Source organism: Protopterus annectens, chromosome 1.part1 (genome assembly GCF_019279795.1).
Source record: "Protopterus annectens isolate FY-2018-M chromosome 1.part1, PAN1.0, whole genome shotgun sequence".
Taxonomy (NCBI): Eukaryota; Metazoa; Chordata; order Ceratodontiformes; family Protopteridae; genus Protopterus; species Protopterus annectens.
Window position 1 is genome coordinate 780,100,419 of NC_056726.1, and position 13,003 is coordinate 780,113,421.

A 13,003-nucleotide genomic window follows, 5' to 3' on the forward strand; every position below is an offset into this window, starting at 1 on the left:
TAGTGGGATGAAATTCCTTCCCAGGGAGTCGGTTCTCATCCTCCAGATTAGACTATTTTGTTTCTACCCATTCCTCATCCAATACTGTCCCAAGGAATGCAAGAGGTGATAGAACCATTTCCTCTTCCCAGGTGGGGAAGATATTTTTTTTTTCTCTCCCTTCTTTCTCAAGGATGTTTCTAGTCCCAAGTAAAGAAGATTCCTGGAGACGAGTTCTTTATCTCTCTTTCATAAACCCATTTGTGATTGTGCCCAAATTCAAAATGTCATCTCACAGTCCGTTACCTCCACTTCTTCCAAGAGTTTCTTGGCAACGCTAGACTTAGAAGATGCTTATCAAACCCTTATTCATCCAGACTTCAGACATTTCTTAATGTAGTCCAGACACATGCAACCTTGTCAGTTCTCTGCGTTACCCTTTGGACTCTCCACTCCACCAAGAGTGTTCAAAACGTGTCTAGCTCCAATTATGGCTCATTCCAGGCTACAGGGTATCCATATTTAGACTAATAATCTTTGCATAGTCTTTCTGTGTCCGGCATCTCCCCCTCAGGTGAGAGATTGTTACACAAGCTGGGATTCCAAGAGAATAGACGCCTTCACACTGGATTGTGTTTCTGGGATATCAACTGAAGACTCTCTGTTCAAATTGCTCTTCTTCCACAGACGAAATGAGTCTTTTATCTAGATTTCCACTCAGACTTTTAGGTCACTGTGAGGGAATATCTCATGATTTTGGGTCTCGTCATCTGTGATTCTCGTAATACTTCTGTCAAGACTCCACATGAGAGCGATACGGTTTGCCATCATATATTTGACAGTCAAAATAAATTCCTACCTTAAATATTGACTAAAGTTCAACTCGGAATGTTGAGAAGGTCAGAATGTCGCAAAGACAAACTTTCTGTTGCAAATCTGACCTTTCTCGACAGTCCGACACTGCACATCATGTGACGTGGCAATGTTTGCAAGGGGGCAAGCCCCCCTGTACCCTCTCCCATGTGGGGGCTTTGCCCCCACACCCCTGGGAAGTGTATGTTCCAACTCAGAGATCGCACTACAGTGGGGGGAAAAGGGTAAATTTTCTAATCCCCACTGTACTGCGTTCTCTGGTTATAAGATCGATCTCATATGTGCGAATGCACTGTGCATTCACTGAACCGGGAATCCTACAAGTGAAGGTTCAGAAATATGGGATTCAGCTAGCCGTACGTCGACATCCCATGGTCACTGAACCTTCACTCGCACTCGAAATTGTGATTGTAAACCAAAAGATACACTGGTTATCTGGAATATCTTTCATTTATAGCATCAACACCCTTTGTCTTTTCAAATCCCAGTGCTGGGGTTTGTTAGAAGAGATCTTTTGATGGCGACAACAGATGTCCTTAAATCCAGGTCTCCCCTTCTCCCTCCCTGCTGCAAAGTAATCGGTCACCACAGATTCTTTGAACTTTGCTCGGGGAGCAGTTTCAGGAGGGATAAACATGCAGAGGGTTTGGGATAACAAGGACAGATGCAAGCACACAAATATCAAGGAGTTGCTTGCTGTGATTAAGGCACTCAACTCTCTGAACCATCTTTGGTCACCAGGATTATTACAGGTGGTTACAGATAATACTATAGCCATGTGGTACATCATCAAGCATCTAGATTGTAGCCCCTTTGCAGTCTAGCCGTTTTAGTTTGGGGTATATCTTCGCAGCACATTCTCACTTTACAGGCGTCCAGAGCAAAATTATGTGACCGATGAGCTGAGCATGACAGACAGACCCTCATGATTTTAGGCTAGATCGGGGGGGGGGGGTCTTCAAGATTTAATCTGTCTTTTAGGGGAACGGGTGTTCCTCAAATAGACCTATTTAGCTCATCTCTGAATTATCTGCTGGCAAGATTCTGCTCCCGGACTCCATGAAAGAGGGCTTTAAAAATGGATGCATTTTCTTTTCATTAGACAGGAATGTTCCTGCGTGCTTTTCCACTCTTTCCACTGATTATACAAGATACTTCTGAACAGTCAGAATCTTCCAAGATCCATTGTGGTTACTCCCTTCTGGCCCAGGCAGCAATTGTTCTCTCTCCTTTTGGAAATAGCCATGGCAATTCCCAAAAGCTTCCTCATAGAATGTTATGTACTCACACAAGATCAGGGGTGTTTGATGCACCCTGACCCCAGTCAACTTCAGTTGACTGTCTAGATGATGATCTTAATTCTCTTTAGGCACCTGATTACCGAAGATGTACGGTAGGTATTGATGGTCAAGAAAGCCTATATTAGTAAATGGAAAATTGTTTTCTGGTTGGCACAAACAAAATAACCAGCACCTATTCAGGGCTTTTTGTTCTCTGGGTTTAGTGTTTTGAATTGAATTGCTACCCTATGGTCTTCTTTCTTTCTCAAGTTTATTTATCACCCATTTCAACATGTCTGCCCACGGAGCTTCCTCTTTCAATGCATTCTCACGTCGACATGTTTTCGAAGGGGGAGGATTGTGTAAGAGGCCTCCAAGAAAACTGGTGGCCCCTTCTTGAAGTCTTAATTTTGTGTAACGCTTGTTCCATTTGAACCAGCTAACCTGACTGACTTGAGATTCTTAAAGTGGAAAAAATTTTTACTGACTCTGACCTACGCAGGAATGGTATCTTGATTTGCAAACTGTTATGGTGAGTCACCCTTATCCCATTTTCCACAGACTGGGTTTCTTTGAAAGCGAATCCTTTTTTATGCCTACAGTGGTATCGGAGTTTACACTGAGAGAAACTCTCTCCTCGTTTTCTTTCCTGAACCTAAAAATGAGGGAGAATGGATATTCATACCTTTAGATGTCCACAGACAGCTATAGTACTATCTAGGCGGAACTAAAGTTTGCATTATTTCAGATCAGTTCATCTCTTATGAAGGTAAGAGGAAGGGATGACCTGTGTCAAAGCAGTCTGTTAAGTGATTGTTTCAGGCTGTTAATTTTTGTTCTCAACAGTAAAGGGTTGGACTCGAAGTATTCTTGAAGTAGCAACTTGGTCCTCTGTTTTACTTTACAAAGCATTACAAGCTTGATCCCTTTTCTAGGCCTAGGTCAGGCTTTGCTAGCCCCATTCTCCAGGGTCTCTGTGTGACCCTTCTCCATCAGCCTCCCAAAAGCTATGGTTATCTACTCATGTATTTTAAGGCTACTGCAGCAGCAATCAGTATGATGTACATAGTATAGTTGTTTTAGTAAGCTTACCATGACAGTAGATGTTTGAATGTTGTGTGTTGCAGTAGCTGCTCCTTCCCACCATTCCCCCTTGTTTTCTGGTGTGTTTGTGTTGGGAGGGTGGCCTAATGATTAAGGTGTTTGTCTTATAAACACAAGGTGCAGGGTTTGAGTCTCACAAGGGATAATTGGCTAGGCTTAAAATGGCTCCCAAGGGCAGTTAACCTAGTGTACTACTCTATGAAATCTATGAATCTTATGCCAGGGTGTAGGCAGTTTTGTTTCTAGCATTGTCTTTTTAGGGCTCAGCCTCTCCCTCTGTGTTGGCATGAAAGCCCTGAAGGGCTTGGTACCCAAACTGGTCTTTTAAGTAGCTTAACTCAAGCTGACATTTTGGGTGCGTGAAGATGGCTTGAATCTTTGGAAGCTGTCAGTTTGTTCTATCCTATGCAGGATATAACCCATGTAGCTAAGAGTACTGCAGCTGTGATTATTCGAACATATACTGTTAGTGTAAGTTGCAGAACTGTACTTTTTAGAATGAGCAAAATGTCTCAAACAGTAAAAATGTTTTTTAGAACGAGTCTCATTTTTGACAATTGGGGATGAATGTCCTGCTTTTGAGACATTTAAACCAAAATTAAGGATTTAAAGATTGGGAAGTGTTTTTATGTACTTCGATGTTTGAGTATTTTGTTGGTTATGTACACTTCATGACCACTTACTTTAGTTTATTTTACTGTTTGAGACATTTTGCTTGAAGGTGCTACATTTAATCATAGGCAAGTGTATTTCAGAGCTAGAAGTGTATGTTATGATGCCCTTCCATATCACTGTTGCAGTAGTACTTACCTCTGGGATCTCCAGCCAACCCCTGTGTCCGGCTGGTAAACCAAAGACTTTTATTACCTAGGGAACGTCATAAGTCAGCCATATGCTCCCTGCGTCGGCATAGGGCATGACGGTGATGTACATACACTCCCATGCCAGAACTTCATTGCTGCCAGTCCAAATGCAGTTGTATGTTTGTATGAATGCCTTTTGTCTTCCTGGTGTTACCAAGTCTACTACTTTGAGATAAGTATCCCGTTGGGGTTCTTTTTTCTTTGCTTTGTATTGTTTACTGGATTACATGTCATGCAAGAAAGGGAAATGTCAGTGTGAGAAGTAGAGTCGCCCTAAACACTACCACAAGTGCCTGTTTTGGTTAAATGCATCCCATGACCACACGTAGTGTTCCATTTGTCAGGCTTTCATTCTGAAGACCTTGCGTAGTCTCCTTAACTTTCTATTTACCTTGAGAACCAACATTTCAAGCTTTTGGTCCAAGGTACCATGGCAGAATCTGCTCACCCTGAGGTACAAACGTCACTGAAGAAGGCCAATAAACCTAAATCTGAGTCTACTGGTGTCCATTCTCCACCTGACATCTCTTTTGAGGAGAGTGTGAATCCAGAGAGTGGCCTGATGAAACCTTTGTTTTTTTCTGCTGTGACCTTCTCTGAGCCCGGCATGGAAGATGCCTCTCACACATACTCAGAGGCCTTGCAAACGTCTCCTGTGGACGTTGAGGGGGAACCATGGCAGATCCTTGTACGGGAAGAGTTGCCAGTTACCTTAATTGAATCCAGGCAGGGGCCTGAACCCCAGAGTTTTGTCAGGGTGGACGTATCTTTGAGAAACAGGCAAAAGACTAAGCATGTGGTGACTGCATCTAGGGTTAGGGTTCCACTGAGTGAATAGCAAGGCTTCACTCGAGGCTTGTTCAATGTCTTGCTGGCTTTGAAACAACCTCAAGGGAGTTCAGTTCCTGCCCCTCCTTGGTCCTTAGAGGGTAGGGACCCAGAGTCTTCAGACGGGGCTTACTGATTCTGAGAATGATTCTTTGACCTGTTCCTTCCATTTGCCTTCACCTTTTGGAGGAACTTTCCTTTGGTGACATGGTCCTTTGCATGGTGGAACATTTCAAATGGGATTTACTCCCATGTTTCAGCTGTCCAGAAGAGGGTGGTAGGAGTTATTACAAGTGGACTCTCCAAAATCTTCAGCTATCCCTCTTGTGGTGTTTGCTCTGTTGGATACCTTTTCTACTGCTTCCCTGATGCCAGATTCTCAGCCTCCAGCTCCAGCTCCAGAGAAACCTAACAGGTTTTGTAATGTGTTGGGTGCTTGTAATTTCCTGTATAAATGCCCTCCCTCTGATCCTGCATTGATTTTGGTTTCTGCAGATAAGCCACCTAGGCTGTTGCTTTCTTCCAAGCTTCTTCCTTCCTTCTGATAAGGACAGTAAAGCCACGGAGAGGATTGGTAAAAAGGTGTACTGGCCTTCAGAGCTATCCATTACCAGACCCATATGAGTAGGTACATTCTATGTCTCCTTTCCCAAGTGGGGAAAAAATTGTTGCTGATATGCCTAATTCTGAAGGTAAAGCCTCTATATTTGTTCAGTTCCACTTGTGATGCAGCAGCTGCACTTTCTAGGGATGCTGCCTCTGGTTCTGTGATGAGATGCTGTCCCTGGCTTCGCTTTCAGGCCTTACCAGAAGACATCAAAGAAAATGTTCTGGACACTCCCTTGGCTAACTAGAATTTGTTTGGTACTGCTGTAGCTGATCTTTTCAAGACTTGAGAGGATTGGGGTAAGGTCATGAAATAGTTGAAATGGATCTTTGTCTTGCCTATTCCCAAGTTTGTGGAACTAACCTGGTAAGACTGCTTTTGTTCGGAGGCTGCCTAGACAGTCTTCCAAAGGTAATAAGGCTTTTTGGATGGGGCTTTTCTGGTAAGCCTACTCTGACACCCAGAGCAATCCTTTCCTGACAAGTCTGCAGTCTACCCTCCCTCCTTCTTGGCCAGGTTCCCTTGTTCCTCAGACGCTATCGCTCTCACTCCCCCTCTCCCTCCTAGTTTGGCAGCTTATTACTACAGATGCCTGGGTTTTCTCCGTCTGGTAGGTCTACTTTATGACCATTTGCAGGCTTCGGGGCATTCATATATTTCCTTATCTGGATGACCATTGCTTCAGGCTCGTCCTATCCCATTCCAAGGTAGTGCAGGATCTTTGTTTTACCCAGCTTCTGTTGCACAGGCTAGGATTTGCAATCAACCTTCAGAAGTCAATGCAAACTCTATCTCAGGATCATGGTTTCCTAGGCTGCATGTTCCAGATTGTTCCTATGTTGGCATCTCTTGCCTTCAAGGTTTTGTACCTAATGTTTATTTTCTGTCCATGCTTCCCCTGTCTTCTCTTCTGGCCAGGGAGTTTCTCAGAGCTCTGGGGTTCATGGCCTCCACTATACCCATGCTTCCCTTGGCCATACTGTACATGAGGAAGTTTCAGTAGTACCTAGAATCGATGTTATTTCAACAGCTCCACCCACTAGACCATCTCATTCCTCTACTCCCTTGTCTCAAACTGGAATGTCATTGGTTGGTTTGGTAGCTACCTCTCAATCTGAGTGTCCTTTACCCTCTTCGACCATCTCAGGTACTTTTCATAGATGCATCAGAGCTGGGGTGGAGAGCTGTTTCAGGCACCCTAAAGGTGCAAGGCTTTTGATCACCTCAAAGGACGAATCACATCACCATCAAGGAAATGCATGCTGTCATTCTGACCCTTCAAGCTTTCTATACACTGTGGGTCCCAGGTCCCTTGAGAGTTCATACAGATAACACCACAGTCACATGGTACATCAACAGACTGGTGGCACCAGGTCTTCCCTTCTTTGCAAGTTAGCCCTTCAAGCATGGGAAATGGTTATCAACCTGCAGATTTTCTCAGCGGGTCCAGGACACAGCCTCACAACTGGATGCTGTATATGGATGTATTTATGGACATAGTTCATCTATGAGATATTCCTGAAGTAGATCTCTCTGCCTTCCCTCTGAACAGGTAACTTCCTCAGTTCTGTTTTAGAGTTCCAAGTCATTGGGCTTATAAGGTGGATACCATGCCCTTCTTTTGGAAGGGACTGTTCCTTTATGCCTTGCCTTTCCTCCTTCCTCTTCCAAAGGTCCTTCACAAAATCAAGAAGGACCTCCAAAAATCACTTTAATTTCCTTTTGACCCAGACTGCACTGGTTCCCCATATTATTCCTTCTGGCCTGGGCACTCGTCACAGGTTACCTCACCGCATGTATCTTTTCACACAGGATAGAGGAACTCGCACCCTCTTCTGTCCACTCTTCAATTGATGCTTTGGATCATAGGTTCTGATTCCTGTCAGACCTCCGTTCTCTGAGGATGTGCGTGGGGTCCTACAGGAGGCCAGGAAACCCACTACCAGCAAAATCATACATGTCCAAATGGAAGAGATTTTCTGTTTAGTGTCTCTCACATCACCAAGAACCCTATTCAGTGGGGGGTCCCTTTGCTTCTTTCCTATCTGTGTGGACTGCTGTGGCTTACTCTTCAGTGAAAGCCCACTTGACAGCCATTTCTGCATGTCTGTCACTTAATACTCCTTTGGCCTCTAGGTCTGAGGTCAGGCAGTTTCTCAAAGGCATTCTTCATCTTAGACCCCCCCGAGAAAGCCCCTTCTTCCTTCTTGAGACCTTTTATTTTGTTCTTAAAAAGCTGACTTTGGGCTCCTCTTAAGCTTGCGTCTTTGCAGCATTGCACCTGGAAGACTTATTAATTGCTTTAACCTCTGCGAGAAGGGTTAGTGAATTACAGGCCATGATGGCATTCCTCCTTTTTTGCTTTTATCATACAGTGCGTCTCTCCTTACAAGTCTTTCTGTTATGCTCAAGATGGTTAATGAGGTGTCACTTAATCAGTCCATCCAACTTCCTTCTTTATTTGTCTCTTCTCTGCAATTTGCTGGTGAGAAGGTTCTTCATACTTTAGGTTTACATTGCTCAGATATCTAGGCAAAACAAAAGCCTTTTGTCTGTTGAATCAGCTTTTTGTTTCTTTTTATACCAGGACATTTGAGTTTGGCCATTTGTAAGCAAACCATCTCCTCTTGGATTTCCAAGACTATTTCTTTTTGTTGTTTTCATGGCAGACAGTTGTCTGCTTCCATGAGGGCCCATTCCACAAGAGCAGTGGCTTCCTCAGGGGCTTTCTTCAGTTTTGAAGCCGCTACCTGGTCTTCAGTGCACACATTCACAAAACATTGCAAACTGGACGTCATTTCCAGGGCCAGGGCTGGTTTTGCCAAGGCTGTCCTGCATGGGTTTGTGGAGGACTCCTCCCTGCAGTTTTTTACTGTCCCAAAGGTAAGGAATACTGCAATAGTGATATGGAAGGACGTAGTACAGCTGTGAAAAATCTTATTGTAATGGATGTCTTCCTTTTTGCTGTTGCAGTATTTAATCCCTCCCTCCTTCCTCCCCTTCGTGTTCTACATAGGTAGTATTTTCTACTGGCTTTTAGGGGTTCCTCCTCTTCTATCCATTCCTTCCCTTTTCTAATATATACATGTTTCCCTTTATGCTTGGCAGCCTAGTTCTCCTGGGGCATCTCAGTTCTGACTTGAGCATACGTACGTACATCACCTTTATGCCCTCCACTGATGCAGGGAGTGTACGACTGATGTGCAATTCTAGGGTTCATAGCGTCTGTGATTCTCATAATTCCAATGATCAATAAGTTTTTAAGAAAAAAAAATGTGGATTCAGCATTCCTATCCTTTGGAATTTTCAGAGTCAACTTTTGGGTTTTTTCAAGAAAGAACTGCATTGGTGGTGGCAGTAAGATGCCTCTGTTTTTGCTTGGAAGTAGTTTCTGTGGAGCAAAAGGTGTGAGGCCTGTGGGACAATTCAAATAGGCCAAAGCACATAAATGTCAGTGATAATGATGCTTTAGAATCTCTTAATGACTTATGGTCCCCTGGACCATTACAGGTTTTTAAAGATTGCGTCACCGTTGTGGTAAAAACAGGGGTTCCGAATGTCTTGTCCTCTGTGCAGGCCAGCTATGATTGCTTGTGAGTTGGCTCTTCAGCACTGTGTAACCCTCCAAATATCTAATATACTGTCACAGCAAAATGTAGTGGCATATGAAATGAGCAAGACCAGGAGAGATCTCTTAAGGATGACTTGCGGGGGGGCTTCCAGGAATGGATCCAGTTGTGGGGATGTATAAAAATTCGGATCCAGGGCAGCCTGTGACAGGGTTGTAGCAGAAGACTCTGAGGCAAGCACTGTACGGTCTTCAGTGCCTTCAGTCTCAGAGCTGTCCAGGGAGGCTGGATTGCAGCTGTATCAGACCTAGGCATTTTAATCATTGCCTTGGCAGATTTGAATGCTCTGGACAGGAGGATTCTGCCTTAACACTCTGGGCCAACAGTTTAAGTCTCTGGTTCTCAAGGTATATGTGTAAGGAAGAAAAGCAACTATGAAGGGTTTTAGGGACAAATGTTTGACATATGAAGCACGGCATATGGTTATGAGAAGTGCCTATACAAAGGACAGTACTGGTTGTGACCATCTTTATTGGGGATCTGCTTTCCACACTGACATTTTCCCTTCTTGGATGAAATGAGCACAAGTACAGTACAGTGAAGATAAAAGGTAGAGAAGAAACCCCAATGGGGCCCTTATCTGAAGGCAGTTTGGTAACCAGTACAGCAGAAATGTATTCATACCAACATTCGACTGGCAGTAAAGAAATTGAGTGTATTCATCCGTCTGTCACCTTTATGCCCTACATCTTATGTGGGGAGCATGTATGTGCTGTGTATGGTGCCTATAAAATCCAAAGGTTTTAGTATACTGGCTGGACGTTGGGCTGTCCTTGGCAGGAGATCCCTTATGCAAAGCAAACTGCAACAGCGAAGAAAAGGTTATCCACTGTTACAGTAGGATTTTACACAGTTGTAGTTTCTTGTTTGATAGGTAGCTCATCCTTGCTAAGCATCGTTCTCCCTTTCCTTTTTGGAGACCCTGCCACTTAACTACAATGACAAAAAAGGATTTGTTTTAACATTAGAATATGTTGGGGTGATAACTTTAACTTTCTTTTTTTAGTTGTGCACTTTTTTTCTTACAATTTGTGCATTGTCATTCTAGTATCTGAAATGTCAGATAAGACCTACAAGCATAAAAAAGTGCATCTCTTGTGGCCACAGGACTCTCCCTCATAATGCACATTGCAAGTGTGTTTATTGCTTGGTCTTACCTCGACAGAGACTATTCTTTGATTCTTGGCCTTCATGGCTAGAGTCTCTCAGACAGCAAGTCCAAGCTTTGCCTCGAGTCTTTCTCCCAGCCAGAGCAGGGGAAGTGACTCTGTTCCAATCTAGCTCCCCCTTCTAGCAAGAAATTTGAGGAGAAAAGCAAGGGAGAGAAACATAAGGGTCCTGCAAAGAAAGTCTTCTGCGATTCTTTTTCATAATGCTTCTCCGAAGAGGTCCCTCATCCCGACCCTTTGGGTCTGGCAACAGAACTTTCAAAAGTTTTGGATCCAGCTCCTTCAGAACTTGCCAGGATCCAGTCACTAACTTCTCCTGGGGAATGTAGGTTCTTGCCAGAGCCGGTCAGACCTCTGCTCGGATCCCCCTTTCTTCATCGGGAGTCTAGGCAACCTTCAGTTTTTCTCAAAGGTCCTTGTGGGTGTTGAAGCATGTCAGAGGTGACATGGACAGGATGATGACAATAAGGACCCAGAATATCAGTAGTTATGTGGCCCTCTCTGCATCCCCCACCACTGGGGGGTGCAGGCAACTGTTTTTCTCCCATCTGTTAGTTTCTCCTTTCCTGGCAAGTACCTGTGTTGGAGCAGACACCATGGGCAACTTCAGCTCCAACAGTATCCTTTACTCTATCTATTCTGCGAATGTCTGATCTTGATGGGTCATGTAGCCAAGAGGTCGACGGGTGCTGGGAGGGGGGGGATTGATACTGACTTCAGAGGCTCTCTTGATTCTTCCTTTCAGTGCTTCAGCTGTGGTGTTTGCTTTGGGACTTGGGATGTGCCCTTGATAAGGTCTTTGGATCCCACAGGGATGTCTTCAGGACCAGTTTCTGCTTTGGCTTTCAAAGTGTTTGAAAGAGTTCTTAAGTTTTTGAGAACAGGTCTCCCTACCAAGCTCAGAACTGTTCCAACCCTGGCTGACATCTTCAGCTCTTCCTCCTCCTCCTCCCTGTTGCTACTGGACAGCTAGCTCCCAGAGGCTTCAAGACCGTATTGTGCAGTCTCCTCCTATGTTTCAGAGTCTTCTGTGGACCTACAAATGAAGCACACTTCTACTCGCACCAGGAATCCCTCAGTGAGGATCCTGATTTAATTGAAGGGGAGGGTTCTACAAGATTATCCTTGGAAATTGTCTTCTTCATAGACTTTCCATAACTAAGACAACGGGGCAGTGGGGGGGCTAGATGCATCAACACCCTCCTTGGACCCAGTTGCCCAGATACCAGACAAGATTTTGGTCTCCCTTTAAAGACAGGCTGTACTGGAGCAAAGATCCCACAGTGGATTCTGTTGCAGCGACATCCACAAAACTTACAGAAGAAAGTGTCACTGCCTGCATCCCTAACAGGGCATTGGACAGGTTCAGAAAACAGACTTATGTTTCAGTGACATTTTGCTTTATGGGCAGGGAATTATTTGGTCCATGTAAACCACTTTAAGAGGGACTTGACCAGCGAATTCTAAGTCTCTCTCAGGGGTCCTTTTACTGCAGAATCACGCAAAACCGTGGATACCCTGCAGTCCCTTTCCAACATGTCTCCACACCTCTTGTCCAGCACCGCAGATAGTATGTTGAGAGCAGCAGGCACTGACATTTCTGTACATAGACTTGCCTGGCTGCATCTCTGCATTTTTATAGAGCATTTCAAGATGTCCTTTGTCAATGCCCCTTATGACATATCCACCCTTTTTTAATCCTAAGGTAAAAGAGATGCCTTAGCAGAGTGAGCAAGATTGCAACACACTGTCTCCTGTCAGGATCCATTTGTCCACTCCCCCAAATGACTTTTTTTCTAAGAACCAGAAGGTGGTAAGAAGTTTTGATTTCATAGATTTCAGAGTTTTATGCCTGATATTTCTAGCAGTAAGCCTCCCCAGAGGCAGAAAAGTGAGCAACAACAATGGATGTCATCCAAGGTAGTTCACAGAACAAAGGGTTTTGAAGCCCCTTCACTGACAAAACCCATCCAGCTGTCTTAAAAAAAAAAAAAAAAAAAAAAAAAAAAAAAAAAAAATGGAAGGCAGCAGCACAAAAAATCCGCTGCTAGACAAGTGAGTCATCCAGGAGATTTCACCAGACCAGCAAAGATCTGGAGCCTATTAAAGGTTTCTTTTGCTTCCAAAGAAAAACTCAGACCTCTGCCCCATCCTTCCCATCCTTGACTTCAGTCACCTGAATCCATATGTGAAAGACAAAATTCTGGATGGTCACAGCTCAGACCATGTTGCTTCTGAGGAAGGATGGCTGGATGGACTCTGTGGGCCTGCATGGCATGTACTGTCGCATAAAAATAGCCAGGTAGTCCAGAACATTCCTCCACTTTCAGCTGTGAGCCATTCATTTTTAGTTCAGGATGATTCCCTTTGATCCCACCAGAGCCCTGACCCCCCGGTGTTCAAATGCATGGCAGTGGTCATAGTTCATCTCAGAGTGCAAGGGTTTTGGGTTTTGCCGTATTTGGAAAACTGGCTTATAACTGCTTCCATTAGGAGCCAGGGATACTTTGCTGCAGCTTTGCAACCAACTAGGAATCGAGATCCATGTGTGAAAGTCCAAGCTAACGCCCATTCAGACAATAGAATTGATAGAGTCTCACTTGGGTACAACTTTATTAAATAGCCAGAGTCTGAGGTGAGAATCATAACTCACCAGCAGCAAGCGTCAGCA

General features: G+C 44.2%; 1 protein-coding gene across 1 annotated transcript in view; it reads right to left on the minus strand.

Moving 5' to 3' along the window:
* Positions 1-13,003, minus strand: part of UBE2R2 (ubiquitin conjugating enzyme E2 R2) — an 857,843-nt gene that overhangs the window by 729,129 nt on the left and 115,711 nt on the right. The gene's annotated exons all lie outside the window — the stretch shown is intronic.